Raw genomic sequence first — 18927 nt, 5'->3', positions numbered from 1 at the left:
ACAGCAGCCATATCGTTGCTAATAAACCACCATCTCTGTCAAAGAACTATTGTTTATTAATATTTCTAGGATAGGTAATATTATTATGACCACATTGGCTTCAGAGACTAGACAAATTATATAAACCATGGGTTGTTTGTTTACACCTCCCGTTCCCCTCCTGACCTCATCCGTCTGCTGCCTGATCAATACTAAGGGGCACATTTACTTTGCTCGAGTGAAGGAATAGAATAAAAAAAACTTTGAATTTCGAATGTTTTTTTTGGCTACTTTGACCATCGAATTGGCTACTTCGACCTTCGACTACGACTTCAAATCGGACGATTCGAACTAAAAATCGTTTGATTATCGACCATTCGATAATCGAAATACTGTCTCTTTAAAAAAACTTTGACCCCCTACTTCGCCACCTAAAACCTACCGAGGTGCAATGTTAGCCTATGGGTAAGGTCCCCATAGGCTTCCTAGCAATTTTCTGATCGTAGAAAAATCGTTCGATCGATGGATTAAAATCCTTTGAATCGTTTGATTCGAAGGATTTAATCGTTCGATCAACGATTTTTCGTTCGATCGAATATTTAAAGTCGAAGGATTTACATTCGGCAGTCTAATATTGAGGGTTAATTAACCCTCGATATTCGACTATATGTAAATCTGCCCCTAGTTGTTACAAAAGCTTAAATCCAAGCTTGTATAGGTTTTTCATAGGTTTGTTAAAAAAAAAAAAAAAAGCCACTATACCTTAAAATTTTTGTGTTGGATGTTTATCGTGGGAATACTATACAGGCATAGATTTAAGAGCTATAAAAAATGAGTGCGTAATTCGTACCAATAACATCCCTATGAAAATGCATTACATGAACAAATTATTGACTTCCAATCATAACCGTCCATACTGTGACATCAGTCACTCCTAATGACATCAGGCCATGTTGTGACATCAGTCACTGCTAATGACATCAGGTCATCTCTACTAGCTTTTCACTTTCTGGATTATTACAGCAAATTAGGGTTATGGCAAATGATAGGGAAAGGTGAGGCTGGACAGCCAGAGACATTACCCAAGTACAATAATCTGTTAATATTAGACAGAAATAAAGGGGAAAGTGACGATGAAGCTATAGCTACACATAGAATTTTCTCATTTCCTATACTTAAATAGCCCTATAAGAGAAGAATAAAGAATTATTTTCAGAAATGTATTGATTAAATAACTAACTGTATTGATGTTAACTAGTGAACTACTATTTTGAGTGATGGTTGGGAAGGAGTATCAAAAATACACGTTACTAAAGATTATATTACCTGCATGAAAAACACCAAAATGCTTGTATGTGGAAGAACTACAACTGTAGGATAGTAATAAAAGATTTGAAGATTTTTTTTTTTAAGAAAAATAACCTTTGGAAATCTTTTTCTTCAAACTATTTCCATCTTTGTATGTCCTCGAGTAATGGAGGATCATTCTGGCCAAATCCATTCTCAGTTACGCAAATGACTGGGTTGTTGAAGGTTTCCTAGAGAAAGCATAAGTAATCATTAGCAATTTCCTGTTAATTAGCAACTAGGCTGGGAAAGTCTCTGCTTAGTGAAGCCACTCTTTTACATAGTTTCCCATACTGTTAGTTAAATGGTATTTTACAGTGCTGAGTTTAATAGGTTCCTGATAAAAATGCCCATAACGTATGTGAATGTGATAGGCATCTTAGAATGTAAGCTCCACTGGGGCAGGGTGTGATGTGAACAATGTGTAATCTCTGTAAAGCACTGCCAGCTCTATTATAATAATTCAAACTTAATGTGATACAAGTGAAAAAACCTCCAGTTTTCCAGGTAGCAGCCCAGTGAGAACCTTTCCTGTTCTATTTTCATGTTATGCTCTCTTCTTGGTTTCATATGATCATCCCCAAAGACATTAAGGGGCTCATTCACTATGGGTCGAATATCGAGGGTTAATTAACCCTCGATATTCGACTAGGAATTGAAATCCTTCGACTTCGAATATCGAAGTCGAAGGATTTAGCGCAGAGAAGGATTATTCCTTCGATCGAACGATTAAATCCTTCGAATCGAACAATTCGAAGGATTTTAATCCAACGATCGAAGGAATATCCTTCGATCAAAAAAACTTAGGCTAGCCTATGGGGACCTTCCCCATAGGCTAACATTGACTCCGGTAGCTTTTATCTGCCGAACTAGGGGGTCGAAGTTTTTTTTACAGAGACAGTACTTCGACTATCAAATGGTCGAATAGTCGAACGATTTTTAGTTCGAATCCTTCGATTCGAAGTTGTAGTCGTAGTCGAAGGTCGAAGTAGCCCATTCGATGGTCGAAGTAGCCCAAAAAAACCTTCGAAATTCGAAGTTTTTTTACTTCGAATCCTTCACTCGAATTTAGTGAATCAGCCCCTAAGCTGTATTTCTACATCTGGACACATGAAGAGCACCCATACAAACTCATAAGCCAAGGTTCCGCCTGCTGCTGCTGAACTTAAAGAGGCAGCGTGACAAAATAACTAAAGTTTTGTGGCCTCAGGTTGCAGCTACTTTTAAAAATATACAAGGCACATTATGCTACAGCTCATGAATTGTGAAATGCAACACAATATAGGAAATATAGATTTACCTTAATATGTTTCACCAACTTACGAAGTCCCCATGAAACTACAGCCAACCATACAGGGGCACATTGTGGCCATGTCTTCTACAGTGCAATGCCTTATTTTTCTAGAAGTATAATAATTTAAACAGAAGAAGTCGGCTAAATATCTCTCGGTGGCTTCTTTATCTAAGGCAGAGCTTGGATTAAAAGGTTCAGCCCAGTCAGAACAAAGAGCAATGGAAACAGCTCCATTTTGCTGTTTCCTAAAATTTGTGTTTAGTTATGCTATGCTTTAGCATATGTCCGTAACATATTGTGGCCAGCTTCATATGCTCCATATTCTGGGTTCTTTTTGGCTGGTGTAAAAATGCCTTCCTCATAGCCAAATACTGTATGGCAACAACATTGGGTTCATTAATGGTAATCCAAAGTTTTACTCTGTCTCCAAATGTTTCATTACAAAACTGTTTCGAAAACATCTATGTTTTTTTTTAGAACTCCAAACACCAAGATCTTCAACAGCTTGAGGCATATCAAAATGATATAATATGAATAATATCAGTGGGCTGATATTGTTTTCAAGGAGGCTGTTAATCACCTTGCTGTAGTACTCTATACCTAAGAATGATACAATTATGGGCTGATTTATCAAGGGTCGAATTTCAAAGTAATGGGAGTTTTTTTGAATATCAAAGTCCACTAAATGACTCCAAATAGGTTCTAGGAGGTTTTAGATGGCTAATGGTTGACGTTTTAAAGAGACAGTACATGATAAATTTCCATATTCGTATAGTCGAATATTTTTCAAATTTGAATAGAATTTTGGCCTATTCAATAGTTGAAGTTCACAAAAATAGCTCAAAATTAGAATTTTCTTATTTTAAATTTTCACTTGGCACCACCTGGGACTTTTTTCATGCTTGTCTTGCTCCCCAACTATCTTCACATTTGAATGTGGCTCACGGGTAAAAAAAAGGTTGGGGACCTCTGGTCTACATGATACTAAAACTTTATTTGAACGTGAACTACCACTTTAGAGGCGGGGACTATGGGAAATCACCAGAAATGCTACTCATTCAGGTCAGATTAAACCAGACAGATTGAGATTCAGTGTCAATATCTTCATGGCAGATTAAAGGGATATTTATTCACAGTCTGCCTTTAACATATTCAAAACTGGTTAAAGGCCAAAAATAAAAGTAGACTGCTTGGGACCTGGGGTTTTCCATATAACAGAAATTTTCAATTTTTGATATTCATACCTTAAATTTACTAGAAAATCATTTAAAAATTAAATAAAACCAATAGGCTGGTTCTGCTTCCAATAAGAATTAATTACATCAAAGTTTGGATTAAGTACAAGGTACTGTTTTATTACAGAGGAAAAGGAAATCATTTTTCAAAAATTAGGACTATTTGATTATAATGGAGTTTATGTGAGACAGCCTTTCTGTATTTAGGAGCTTTCTGGATAATGGGTTTCTGAATAACAGATCCCATACCTGTAATAATTAAATAATAAAAGTTTGTCCAGGGCTAGTAATTGATTGCAACCAATCAAGCTACTGCTTTCCTACAGGTAGCCAATAAATGCATCCTGAAGATTGGTTGTGGATTATTAGATGTGGTGGAAACTTTGTGACGTATATTACATTACTCCCATTGAATCTCAGCTTCAAACTTTTTAAGGTCCTACTATTCCTGAAACCTTTGTCAAGATGACCTTATTCACACGTATGTTGAAACTGCACATCATATGGCAGGACCCTCTAAACACCTTATGAACAAAGGGGTTTGATGTCTTTACAGATGAGCGTAGGTTCAAAGAACAAGATCAATCGTGTAGATCTCATAAAAACTGTTATATGCTGTTTTACTAGTTAAGGTAACACATACATGCAGGGAAATAGCATATTGTACAATGCCTTGCCTTCTGTTTAAGAGCCTTAAATGCCACATATAATTACCACACCAATTCCATCCAGGATTTAACGTCCTTGCAACAGGATCTTGAAAAACTGGCAATCTGGGCAGCTAAGTGGCAGGTGAGATTTACTTAGCCCATTTACTTAGTTTGAGTGAAGGAATAGAGGAAAAAAAGTTTGAATTTTGAATGGTCGAATATGGCTACTTCGACCATCGAATGGGCTACTTCAACCATCGACTACGACCTTTGACTTCGAATCGAACGATTCAAACTAAAAATCGTTCGACTATTCGACCATTCGAAGGATTTAATCGTTCGATCGAACGAGTATTCCTTAGATCGTTCGATCGTAGGAATAGAGCAAAATCCTTCACTTCGATATTCGAAGTCGAAGGATTTTACTTCGACGGTCGAATATCGAGGGTTAATTAACCCTCGATATTCGACCCTAGGTAAATGTGCCCCATAGTGTATAGCAAACAAATATACATCAGACAAACTGGTATATTATGTACAACAGTATTAGCACAAATATATATACAGTATACCATCAGGTTACAAGATCAAGGCAAAAAGGGACAAATCACAGGGAGCAGATACACTTGCCAATAATGAGAACACCCCAACGTTTCGGCACTATAGCCTTTGTCAAGGGGAATTCTGAAGCTATCTAAAGTATAAATACCCCATTCAATTAGACTCCCAGTGGTATTATTTTCTTCATTGAGTGTGCATCCCCTCTCTATTCTTATATATGGTTTTGGGTAACTGACTGTGGGGTTATCCCGGGGTCATCTGCATCTCATATTTCTTAAAAAAGAGAGTTTTTTCCCTTTCCAATACTGGGAGTGCCCTCCATTAACTTAGAGAGGGTACAGAGAAGGGCAACTAAGCTGGTAACTAAGCTGGTAAAAGGTATGGAAAATCTTAGCTATGAGGAAAGCCTGGCCAAGTTGGGGTTGTTCACACTGGAGATCATATAATAATCTCTCTAATTGTTTACCAGTAGGTCTTTCCAACTAACAAGAGGGCACCCATTCCGATTAGAATGAGGCTCAAGCTAAATATTAAAAAAGTTTTTTTTTAAAGTGAGAGCTGTGAACATTGTGGAATTCTCTCCCTGAATCAGTCGTACAGGCTGATACATTAGATAGCTTTAAAGAGCACCTGTTGGGTAAAAATGTTATCCCCAACCAAAGGTGCGGGCATATATATATATATATATATATATATATATATATATATATATATATAAATATATATATATATATATATATATGTGTGTATATAGTTTTTCTTTTTTTAAATGCCCCCCACCAGTGCTAGGCTACATGCACCAGGAGGGAGCTCTCCTGTGCAAGCAGCCATTTCCGGTCACTCACATGCGCATAACGTGCATGTGACGTCACGCAAATGCGCGTACTGAGCAATTCGGGAAGATTTTAATTATGTGCATGCGAGTGGTGAGTGGAGAATGGCTGCTCGCACCAGGAGCTCCCTTAGTCCGCACTTTTGGTTGGGAATAACATTTTTACCCAACAGGTGCCCTTTAAGAAGGGGTTGGGTGGTGTTTAGCAAGTGAGGGAATACAGGGTTATGGAAGATAGCTCATAGTACAAGTTGATCCAGGGACTGGTCCGGTTGCCATTTTGGAGTCAGGAAGGAATTTTTCCCCCTCTGAGGCAAATTGGCTTCAAATGTTTTTTATTCTTTTTGCCTTCCTCTGAATCAACTAGCAGTTAGTCAGGGTATATATAGGCTAAAAAGTAGGGATGGGCGAATTTTTTCGCCTTGTTTCGCTGAAAAAATGACGCCCATAGACTTGCATGGCGTCGCACGACAAAATTATTTTGACGCCAATAGACTTTAATGGGCGTCGGCGACATTTCGCCGGCGGCAAATTTTTGGCGAAGAGGGTAAAATTCGCCCATCCCTACTAAAAAGGTTGAACTTCATGGACGTGTGTCTTTTCTCAGCCTAAGTTATGATGTTACTATATTACCTCCAGTTTAAATAGTGCCAATTATTGTGTATACTACTTTGCCATGGAAAATGTGTCTATACAAACATTGTATATCTACTAACCTAATACTATTAGACAATGGCAGCAGCTAATAGCGATGTACAGATATTTATGGTAGTTTATATGAAGAATAGAAATGCATCACCCTTTCAAGTAATTACATGACATTAATATAACAAATTAAACATGTAGTGGAACACGCATTTGTTCCTATTGAAATAAAAGTGCCCATGCAAGATTGCCCTTCTAGAACATCTAGAACAGAATTAATTATGCAATAACCTTGATTAAAGCTGCAACCTTGTATTTGTAAGAAACAATTACCTTTCTGGTTGATAAAACCTGTCGTCCCATCAGGTAACAGACGTGACCAGGAAAGGGAAAAGCAGTAATGATTCAATCCAAGCTGTTTGATGCATTTCAAATCTTCCTCCCACAGAGTATAGCTGCCACAAGCTACATCTCCAGTCTGGTTCTTGAAAACTCTATCTCCTCCCTGATGGGTGAATGTATCCCAGACACTGGGGCCTTTCCCATCTGCATCCCATCCTCCTGATGAATAAAAATAAATAGATGAACAGGCAATCGCTTATCCTTCTGCTTGCATCAAGAAATCAACAATGAATATTAATGCAATGTGATATAGGCATTCAATCATACATATACATATAGAATAATAAACACAGGATCAGATACAGAGGGGTGGCACAGCAGATGTTTGTCATGCAACTCTATCTTTAGTACCTTATATTCAAAAGTAGAATTTAAGACAGGCTAGAGAGACCATTTGACTTACCACTGTACCCCAAAAAAACAGTGGGGTTCTTAGCTAAAGAACATAAGTTTCTACTAAGGAGCAAAGTTCTCATCATTGCTCTGAAAACCTTTAGCTGATGGTGGGTTTTTGGGTGATGTAGTACTGAAACAGGAGACAATAATTGCTTGCATTCCTGGGTTAGACCATGTAGCCAATCAGAATTTTAGAAACTTCACAGAAGGTAACCAATCAACGGATGTTAATTATCACAATTCAATGCCTAAGGCATAGAAGAGGGGCAGGCAATATGATTGACAGCCGAGACATTTTAACAAGTTTATAACTGGTATGGATGCTTTAATTAAAACAAAAAAAGAATTTGGGTTTCATGTTTAATTTGAAAAGAACGTTCATTATACAGCTTTTTATGTCCGGGAGACAGGCCCCCTTAAATGACATGTTGGACTCATTCTAATCACAATGACCTGTACTGATAATATTTAGACAATTTAGACACCTAGTAGCATTTGCATTGGCTCATTAAAACAAATGTTTTTTTGGATTTTGATTGGCTGAATCTAGAAATGACTTTGCTAAAGGGATGTTTCAATTAAATAGTAGCATTGGCGCATCACTGGCTGATGCTCACTTTTCTATAAAATACGGTGACTTGTTTGCGGCTCCTACCGAGAATGCCCATGCCTTTGCCTGAGGCTTTTGCTTTCACTGGCATTTATCTCCATCACTGGATACCACTTCATTACAGTCACACATAGGAATGTCTTTTAATTGAGATCTGCTTTTGAATAAGGGAACCTGCGTATACTTTTCAAATAATGCAGAAGAACTGTCCTTTCTTTAAGATTTTATTTAGATTTTGTTGGAGATTTCTTTGCCACATACTAGGATTTTCCTGTGGCAGTTGGTAAAAAAAAACAAAATAAGCTGCACTTATAAACCAGTATAAAAATCCCTGTAATGTTTATGGGTAAAAGCCAGTCATTTCACATACAGTATGTGGAATGGGCTTGAACCTCATCAGCAAAGTCTGAACTAGGGTAGGTATGATAGGAAGCTGCCTAGGGTGCAACTCACCCCCCCCCCCAAATAATGCTATAATAGACTTTGCTCCCACCCTCCCTGCTTTACTTTAAAGAAACAGTAACACCAAAAAATGAAAGTGTTTTGAAGGAATGATCATATTATGTACTGTTGCCCTGCACAGGTAAAACTGATGCATTTGTTTCAGAAACACAACTATAGTTTATATCAGTGATCCCCGAACCAGCAGCTCGTGAGCAACATGTTGCTCTCCAATCCCTTGGATTTTGCTCCCAGTGGCCTCAAAGCAGGACCTTATTTTTGAATTCCAGGCTTGGAGGCAAGTTTTGGTTGTATAAAAACCAGGTGCACTGCCAAACAGAACCTCAATGCAGGTTGACAATCCACATAGGGGCTACCAAATGGCCAATCACAGCACTTATTTGGCACCCCAAGAACATTTTTCAGGCTAGTGTTGCTCCCCATCTCATTTTACTTCTGAATGTTGGGTTCAAAAGGTTGGGGATCCCTGGTTTATATAAAAAAAAACTGCTCTGTAGCCACAGGGGCATCTATTCAAAGCTGAACAAAGAAAAGAGGCACAGGGTATACAGTCTATCTGTATATCCTGTGCCTGAATGGCTGCCCCCATGGCTACACAGCCGCTTGGTTATATTAACTATAGTTATGCTTTTAAAGCAAACACACCAGTTTAACCAGTGCAGAAACAGAACATTGTATTGTCCTTCCTTTAAACCACTTTCATTTTTTGGTGTTACTGTTCCTCTAAGTTCCGGAACGGGCGATCAAAAGTGGTGGCGAGTACCCCATACTTGTATTTAACTATATAGTCCAATAACTTCACAGAACCTTATATTAGCCCAGTTTATGTAGTCATACCATGAAGGGCCAACATTGGCTGCTGGTTATTGGCAAGCTACCACAAAAACACTGAACAGCACTGATATTCATAAGTATAATTAAATGGCCTTTATTAGAACAGTGAGATTAAATATTCCCGCAATGTAAAGCTTGGAAGTACTTGTTAAAGCGCACAATATTGTCCAAAACACAATTATTTCTTGCTAGGTCAACATGTAAAGAGTAGTGCTGTCAAATGTCTTCACGATTTGATTAAGCCTAACTTAGCCTTTCTTCTAAGGGCAATGGTACACAGGACGTGTCTCCTGTGGTAGATCAAGTGCTACCTGAGAAGACATAACGTCCCTAGTTTCCTTCCCACTGGCAGTAATATGAAACACCAAAGGGAAAAAAAGGGACATTTGCTGCCGTGTGCCATTGCCCTAAAGAAGCAGTTGTTGGACCTTTTCAGTTCACTCCCTCTTGGGCATCTAAACTTTGTTCAGGCAGCCCTCACTTCATCAGAAAGTTACAAGAAAACATTGGTGTTATAGGGAATGTTGTCTATTTTGCAAAAAAAAGTGATATCATTTACATCATCAATGCTCCAACTTTTTTCCATTAATGTAAAACAGGAAGAAAAGCAGAAAATTAAAAAACGAAGAAAGGATTGTTGACAATGAAATTTGATTATAAAGAAATAAGCTTTGAGTATGGACCAGAATGAGACTACCACTCAAGCCAAAATTTTCATAACTGGTCCAGTGCTTAATAATAGTACAGGTATGAGATCCGTTATCCGGAAACCCATTATCCAGAAAGCTCTGAATTATGGAAAGGTCAATGTCCATAGACTCCATTTTATCAAAATAATCCAATTTTTTATAAACATTTAGGGGCAGATTTATCAAGGGTCAAATTTCGAAGTAAAAAATACACCGAAATTCGACCATCGAATTAAAATACTTCAAATTCGAATATCGAATTCGATCTTTTTTCATCGAATTTGTGTATTCGCTGTCGAAGTAAAATTGTTCGATCGAACGATTAAATACTTAGAATCGTACGATTCGAACGATTTTAGCGTATGATCAAATGATTTTACTTCGACTTCAAAAAAACTTGAAAAACTGCTGTTGAAGGTCCCCATAGGCTAACATAGCACTTCAGCAGGTTTAATTTGGCGAAGTATTGAAGTCGAAGTTTTTTTTTAAAGAGACAGTACTTCAATTATAGAATGGTCGAATATTCAAAGTATTTTACTTTGAATTGAATTCGAACTCGAAGTCGTAGTATCCTATTTGTTGGTCGAAGTATCCAAAAAATTACTTCGAATTTTGAAGTTTTTTACTTCGAAAATTCCCTCAACTTCACTTCAACCCTTGATAAAACTGGCCCTTAATTTTTCTTTGTAATAATTAGGGATGCACCGAATCCAGGATTCAGTTCGGTATTTGGCCAGGATTTCAGCAGGATTCAGATTCAGCCGAAACCTTGTCCCTGGCCAAACCAAATTTGAATCCTTAAAATTACATGACTTTTGTCACAAAACAAGGAAGTACCTTCCCCCTCACTGATTTGCATATAGGTTTGGTATTCGATGAATCTTTCACAAAGGATTCGGGGATTCGGCTGAATCCAAAATAGTGGATTCGGTGCATCCCTAGTAATAACAAAAAAGTACTTTGTACATGATCCAAACTAAGATATAATTAATCCTACTGGAAGCAGAACCAGCCTATAAGGTTTATTTAATGTTCATTTTCTAGTAGACCGAAGGTATGAAGATTCAAATTACAGAAAGATCTGTTATCTGGAAAGCCCCAGTTCCCGAGCCTTCTGGATAACAGATCCCATACCTTTAGAGATTTAGAGATTAAACTCTTTCTCTCATTCTAAGTACAAAAGATCCACAACAATTCTTTCTTTTCTGGTGTTTCTTAGCCCCACAAGAGAGGGACCTGTCACTTTACATGTTTACATGGGTCAAGTCACTGTGACAAGATGGCCCACTTATACAACTAAAAAGGAGAGAAATGATTTGTATACAACTAATAGGTGCTCAGATGTGTAAAAAATGTAACACAATAGGGTGCATACCTCTGTGCCCATGAAAGGTGTACCCTATTAAGGGATTACGTTTTTCTCTTAATGTAGAGACTCAGGTTTTCATTAATATAAATATCAGCAGTGTAACTACAGGGTGCTGGGCGTGCACTGCAACCCCTATGCGCCCACTCCCCTGCTTCCCTCTCACCGGATCTCAAGTAGAATAGCGGCAGGGGAAAGTGGATCACAGCTATAGAGGAAACAGACCCTGTGGTCTAGGCCCCTTGCAACTTCAGTGTCTGCTTCTTCAATAGTTACTACACTGGTAAATATAATGAAACCTGGGACCATTTTGATGCTTCTTGTTAAACTTTTTTCATTTTAACCATTGTTCTTGATCCTTTTAAGTATAGGGCAGACTGACTTAAAGTGTTTAGAAGTGTCAAGAACGACTCCACAAATGCCTTATTTTGTTCCTCTGTACCTGTAGTCACTCAAGAACTCTCTTACCATTTCATGTAGTGACAGTGGATTCATGTACAATTGGTATTTTCCATTTTCTGACTTCTGCCTAGTGCTACATATCAGAGAAATGAATGGCAGACTGCTCTATTATCTGGAGGTGCAGCTGATCCCACTTTACTGAGAGAATACTAGCCAGGTCTTTGGTGCAAACATACCAACACATGCCACATATCTTCTTGCTGCAAACAGCCACTTCTGATTAGCCCATTCTAAAAGACTTGGTTAATTATGTGGCACTAAATCTAAAGTCTCACAGAGGAGGACCAGCTAGTATTATCCCTCCTCCAGCCCCACCCATCCCCTGACTTTAACCTTATTTAAAGGTCATGATTTTTATGATGTAGTTTTATTTCTAAATGACACTGTTTACACTGCAAATAATTCACTCTACAATATAAAATGTCATTCCTGAACCAGCAAGTGTATTTTTTTTGTTAGAATACTGTGTGTAGGCACCATCTCAGGTCATTTTGCCTGGCCATGTGCTTTCAGAAAGAGCCAGCACTTTAGGATAGAACTGCTTTCTGACAGGCTGTTATTTCTCCTACTCAATGTAACTGAATGTGTCGCAGTGGGACCTGGATTTTACTATTGAGTGCTGTTCTTATATCTACCAGGGAGCTTTTATCTTGTGTTAGGGAGCTGCTATCTAGTTAACTTCCCATTGTTCTGTTGTTAGGATGCTGGGGGGGGGGGAGAAGGGAGGGCGGTGATATAATTTCAATTTGCAGTACAGCAGTATAGAGTACTGAAGTTTATCAGAGCACAAGTTACATGACTGGGGGCAGCTGGGAAACGGACAATATTTATAGCCCCATGTCAGATTTCAAAATTAAATATAAAAATAATCTAACTGATTTCAGTGCAGAATTCTGCTGGAGCAGCACTGTTAACTGATGCCTTTTGAAAAAAAAAACATTTTCCCATGACAGTATCCCCTTAAAGGGATACTGTCATTGGAAAAACATTTTTTTTCAAAACGAATCAGTTAATAGTGCTGCTCCAGCAGAATTCTGCACTGAAATCCATTTCTCAAAAGAGCAAACAGATTTTTTTATATTCAATTTTGAAATCTGACATGGGGCTAGACATTTTGTCAATTTCCCAGCTGCCCCTGGTCATGTGACTTGTGCCTGCACTTCAGGAGAGAAATACTTTCTGGCAGGCTGCTGTTTCTCCTTCTCAATGTAACTGAAGGAGTCTCAGTGGGACATGGGTTTTTACTATTGAGTGCTGTTCTTAGATCTACCAGGCAGCTGTTATCTTGTGTTAGGGAGCTGCTATCTCGTTACCTTCCCACTGTTCTTTTGTTTGGCTGCTGGGGGAAAAAAGGGAGGGGTGATATCACTCCAACTTGCAGTACAGCAGTAAAGAGTGATTGAAGTTTATCAGAGCACAAGTCACATGACTTGGGGCAGCTGGGAAATTGTCAAAATGTCTAGCCCCATGTCAGATTTCAAAATTGAATATAAAAAAATCTGTTTGCTCTTTTGAGAAATGGATTTCAGTGCAGAATTCTGCTGGAGCAGCACTATTAACTGATTCATTTTGAAAAACATTTTTTTTCCCATGACAGTATCCCTTTAAGGTGGTAAGGACAGGGCTGCCTTACGCCTGCCTCAGCCACAATTCCAAAGTGAATGAGCAAAAAGAGGCATGCTTTTGCATCCATTAGTTTTCCTATACGTACTTGCAGAAGTGGCAGTAATAAATTACCCCTTAATATTTCAGGCCAAGAGATCGAGCGATAGATAAAGAACAAATGACAATTATAAGGGCACTTGATACATTCTATACCATGTTATCTTCAAATTATGCCCCCAGAATATCAAGTATATCTACATTACTGTAGATCCTGCGTCTCTTTTTTCAATATTTGTCTCCCTCTTATGGACAAAGCATTTATATTGCAACTTCCACACTGGTTTCCCAGCACACTACAGTATTACTAAGTGCAGAACTAAACAAAAGCATTTGTGAGTTTCCTTGCATTGAAAGAAGCATGCTTGACAAAGGGGGTGACCCCGAAACGTTGCAGTGCACTCCGCTTCAATAAATCACTGAAAACTTCATGCAGACCTGTGTGCCGTGAGGTTCTTTCTACATTACTGCTTTGAGGGGTTGCCGAGCCTCCACCCACGTGCACCAGGCATATCTTTGCTTATCTATAAGGTGGGTGTGCTAATCCACACTACATTGCTTGGACTTGCATTGACAGATCCCATCCTACAAGTTGAATGCAGTTGTACACATGCTAAAAATATATAAATGGAACTAAAGTCTGAGCTGCAACACAAGACTATGGGGAGGGAACGCTGCATTCCGAATGGTCATCCAACAAGTTAAAGTTGTATATACTTAAAGGGATACTGTCATGGGAAAAAAAAATTTTTTCAAAATGAATCAGTTAATAGTGCTGCTCCAGCAGAATTCTGCACTGAAATCCATTTCTCAAAATGCAAACAGTTTTTTTATATTCAATTTTGAAATCTGACATGGGGCTAGACATTTTGTCAATTTCCCAGCTGCCCCTGGTCATGTGACTTGTGCCTGCACTTTAGGAGAGAAATGCTTTCTGGCAGGCTGCTGTTTTTCCTTCTCAATGTAACTGAATGTGTCTCAGTGAGACATGGGTTTTTACTATTGAGTGTTGTTCTTAGATCTACCAGGCAGCTGTTATCTTGTGTTAGGGAGCTGCTATCTGGTTACCTTCCCATTGTTCTTTTGTTTGGCTGCTGGGGGGGAATAAAGGAGGGGGGCAGTACAGCAGTAAAGAGTGATTGAAGTTTCTCAGAGCACAAGTCACATGACTTGGGGCAGCTGGGAAATTGACAATATGTCTAGCCCCATGTCAGATTTCAAAATTGAATATAAAAAAATCTGTTTGCTCTTTTGAGAAATGGATTTAAGTGCAGAATTCTGCTGGAGCAGCATTATTAACTGATTCATTTTGGAAAAAAAATTTTTTCCCATGACAGTATCCCTTTAAATAAATAGTCTTCGATACATGAACTTTTGGATGTAAACATAAACATAGTATAATAAGGTATATGGACTGTGTCCCAAAACTCCGCTGGTAGTGCAAGTAACTACTCTGTGCCACCCTTCTGCCGTTGCTTATTATTTGCAATTCATTAGCAATAGACAATGTATAGGGTAACTTTATGATCTCCATTTTTACATGACTGCTCTGTAATAATGTCCATTTATTCATCTTGTGTTATATGCAGGTACGCAGTAATACCATGATCTTGTATTGTATGCAGGTACATATTATTTAAAATAAATATTTATTTTCTTTATTACTAGGTGTTTCCTTCCAAACAAAAAAAAAAAATTCTTATACTGAGTTGGAGGCTCTGTCCTTTGAAAAGGACATTTGGTATTAATTTCCCAAAGCTGTAAAATACTCACAACATCTGTAACCCAGAGCAGTGCTAATAACAAGCCACAGCAGAGCAGCAAGAGTATTGTGACGTCTGTGACACTCCATTAATCAACTGCACAAAGGCTCAGTAGTCAGACACATGGCCCATCAGGCAACAATTAGTAAGTTTAGTTTGGGACATTTCCTCATGTGTCTAACCTGCTACTGTGCTTGTTTTGCAGAAAATCCCATGCAACTTGACTGTTTTACATTTGCATTATTCCACTGGATTCCATGTAAATCAAATGAAACCAGTGGGAACTTTCCATAGAGATGAATGGGGATGTGGTCCATAAGCAATTAACTGCAGCAATACAGCTGCAAGCTCAGGAACACTCTTGCTATAAGGCAAGGTGAGAACTTTATCCCAGGCAGCGATTGTCTGGTTACCAGGGGCAGTTAAAAGCTGCCTTTAAATGTAGGGGTCGCATTTCGATTAAAAAAAGTGCATTAACACTGCTGACCATGAAACACCATTATGCATGCTGCAGTTCCTTCTGATGCTCACATTCAAAATATCTAGGGCTTGATTTATTAACATTCAAATTTGATTAATTTTTTCCACGTTTTTTTTTTTTTTTTGAGCTAAAACTCAAATTAGAAACCTTTCTCAAATCTTTCCTAAGCAGAAGAACACCGGAGCAGCCTCTATCTTTCTCCTGACAACTTCCTTGACTATTGGTGGTCAGAAAATTACCATCAGGTGGCGCTGTTGTAACAAAATGCATGCATGTTAACATGAATCTTTTAATATCTTGGAATTAAAAAAATAAATAAATAACTAACGAATGTACATTGCAAAAGAGTTTAGAATAGCACCCTAATAAATTTTACATTCACTTATTTTTAAGGTTCAATTTGAGTTTTTCCAAAAAGTGATAAGATTCATTGAAAATGATTAGTAGGATGTGACTGAGCTGTGTTACGGTTTTTTTTTCTGTTTAAGCAATCAAGATTCAAGTTTTGCGAATTAGAAAAAAACTCAAAAATTCACAAATTTGAATTTTAAAAAACGGGTAGATTACTCAAAACTCATCTTGCGCTCTCTCAGCAAATGTCACTCAAGAGTGATACTGAACTTTTCTCAACTTATTTTCAGGTATTATTTTCTCAAGTAAGAGAGAGAAAATGTTTTGAATATGGCACAAGGGTACCATAAACTTCATTGGTAAACCAACTCGAGAATTCTTGACAGGTCTTGATGGAGCAAAACAAATATTGAGGTGTCCATTGGCTGTAATGGATCTTGGCAGCTTTGATCATTTTTAGTGTATTAACTCAATATAGAAAATATTTTAATGCCCTTATCTTTGGTGGAAAATAAGTAACTAAACAAGAATGTACTCATCATCAACAACAAGTACTCCGCAACAGGAAACAATTCCAATTGCACAAATATCACTTACCTCTCGTTTGTTCCCAGATCTTAAAGGAACAGTTCAGTTCAAAAAAAAAAAAACAAAAACTGGGTAAATAGATAGGCTGTGCAAAATAAAAAAATGTTTCAATATATTTAGTTAGACAAAAATGTAATGTATAAAGACTGGAATGAACGGATTTCAAATGTAAAAGTTAGAACACTACTTCCTGCTTTGCAGCTCTCTTAGCTGTTAGTCAGTCAACAACTTGAAGGGTTGCCACATGGGACATAACTGTCCGGTTAGTTTGCTTTTGATGATTGAACAGGTGAATTTCCTGGGAATATTACGTAATGAGATAGGAGACTTTTCTACTAATTAAAACTGTTCAGATTATATATATTATATATATTTATATATATTAAACACGGAAACAAGCAGATTATCTAGCGAGAGAGAAAATAGAGAAAACAAATAAAATACAGGTATGGGATCAGTTATCCGGAAACCCGTTATCCGGAAAGCTCCGAATTACAGAATGCCCATCTCCCATAGACTCCATTTTATCCAAATAATGCAAAATTTTCTCTGTAATAATAAAACAGTACCTTGTACTTGATCCCAACTAAGATATAATTAATCCTTATTGGAAGCAGAACCAGCCTATTGGGTTTATTAAATGTTTACATGATTTTCTAATATGAAGATCCAAATTACAGAAAGATCCATTATTCGGAAAACTCCAGGTCCCGGACATCCTGGATAACAGGTTCCATACCTGTACAATCAAGTGATCACCCTACAGGAAGAGAAGACATTACCCGCATTCAGTGATACTTGATTATCAATGATATTGTTAATGAACGAAACTTTAAAATGTCCTAAAATACTGAGAAAATTAGAAAATGTCCCAAATAATGAGGTGAAAACTGCCTGTACACCGTGATCTGAGACCACAAATTCTGGATTATCAGGTGTCATTAAAGTAAAAAGACAAACTTTAGTTTTATGGTGTATGCACTATGGTCAGCCCCCTTAGAAGACATTTCCTAATGCAAAGGAGATTGTTTACCCTGGTCAAGCTGTGAATAGATATTAATTACCATTCTTTATATTATATTTAATGCAAACATATTATATAGAAGGGTCACTAATAGTCACGGGGGTCTTACTGTGCAGTTAGCATAAGGATGTGCACAGTTTTCTGTGACGTTAGGAGAAGGAAAGAAAACATCTGATTTAGGGGTTTCACGATTGCAGTTTGTCCTTGTTATGTTCTGTTTTACGCCATTTGAACTTGTTTATTTACATTAGCCACGTGCTGACGTTAAGGCTAGCGATGGAAGAATTTATTCGCCAGGCGCGAATTCGCAGCGAATTTCCGAGTTTCGCCACCGGCGAAAACATTTGAGAATCTGCCCCGACAGTTCCTACAATTAAACTGACTTTATTGTACGTCAAAAGTCGCCATAGTCGAAAATTGCCGCTGGCGTCAAGTTCACACACGACCCATGACAAATGATTCTTTACTTTTATTATACAATACTATTTCTGTGCGAAAAGAAAGCTCAGTAAAAAAAAAAACCTTCAACTTGATAAGCAGCAGTTGCTGCCCCCCACACGAAAGACACTGGAAAGGTGTAATTCTTCATCTCTGAGGTTTCAGCAATAGGCAAACTACAAACAATATGAAGCTACTTCTTTAGCAGGTTTCATTTTAGCTTAGCATCCTAAGAATAAGAAATATTAAATGGGCATGCATGAAAAAAACCCTAAATGTGGTATTTTAGACTCCACCAAATGGATAAAACATTCAGCAATGCAGACATGAATAGCAAAGATCTAACACCAGGTGGCGACATTGAACTGTATGATAGTACATTTTCTTTGAAGGCTGCTAGCAAGCTGACGGAAGAAAAAATAGAGAACTCATGAAAAACAATGAAAAGCACATTCAGTCCATTATTTTTATTTTTTGTGTGTGCAGGCAATGTTCAATTTGGCCCGGAAACATACTATTACACTCAAAATAACCCAAATAGTTTATATTGAGGTTGGGGGAGGAGATCATTTACATATTTATTGCTGTTGTATGGCCTTTATTATTCAATCATTGGTACAATACAATATATATATATATATATATGTATTTCAATACAGGTATGGGACCTATTACCCAAAATGCTCGTGACCTAGGGTGTTCTGGATTACAGATCTTTCCGTAATTTGTCAGAAAAGCCTGTATCGTTGGTTGTAATGGAACTTTCTGTTCATGTTTTGATGTTTAACTACTTAACTGCAGCTCAGAGCACACCAAACACGTGCAGTGACTGGCACTCAACAGATGGCCTAACAAG

The 18927-nt window shown here is 37.8% G+C and overlaps 1 pseudogene; it reads right to left on the bottom strand.

Annotated features, from left to right (window-relative positions):
- LOC108704208 overlaps window positions 1-18222 on the bottom strand; it is a 32633-nt pseudogene extending 14411 nt beyond the window's left edge.
- Window positions 18223-18927: the final 705 nt, after the last annotated feature.

Source organism: Xenopus laevis, chromosome 1S (genome assembly GCF_017654675.1).
Source record: "Xenopus laevis strain J_2021 chromosome 1S, Xenopus_laevis_v10.1, whole genome shotgun sequence".
NCBI classification, from domain to species: Eukaryota; Metazoa; Chordata; class Amphibia; order Anura; family Pipidae; genus Xenopus; species Xenopus laevis.
Note: the sequence above shows the minus strand (reverse complement) of the source record. Positions and strands in the feature narration are given on the sequence as shown.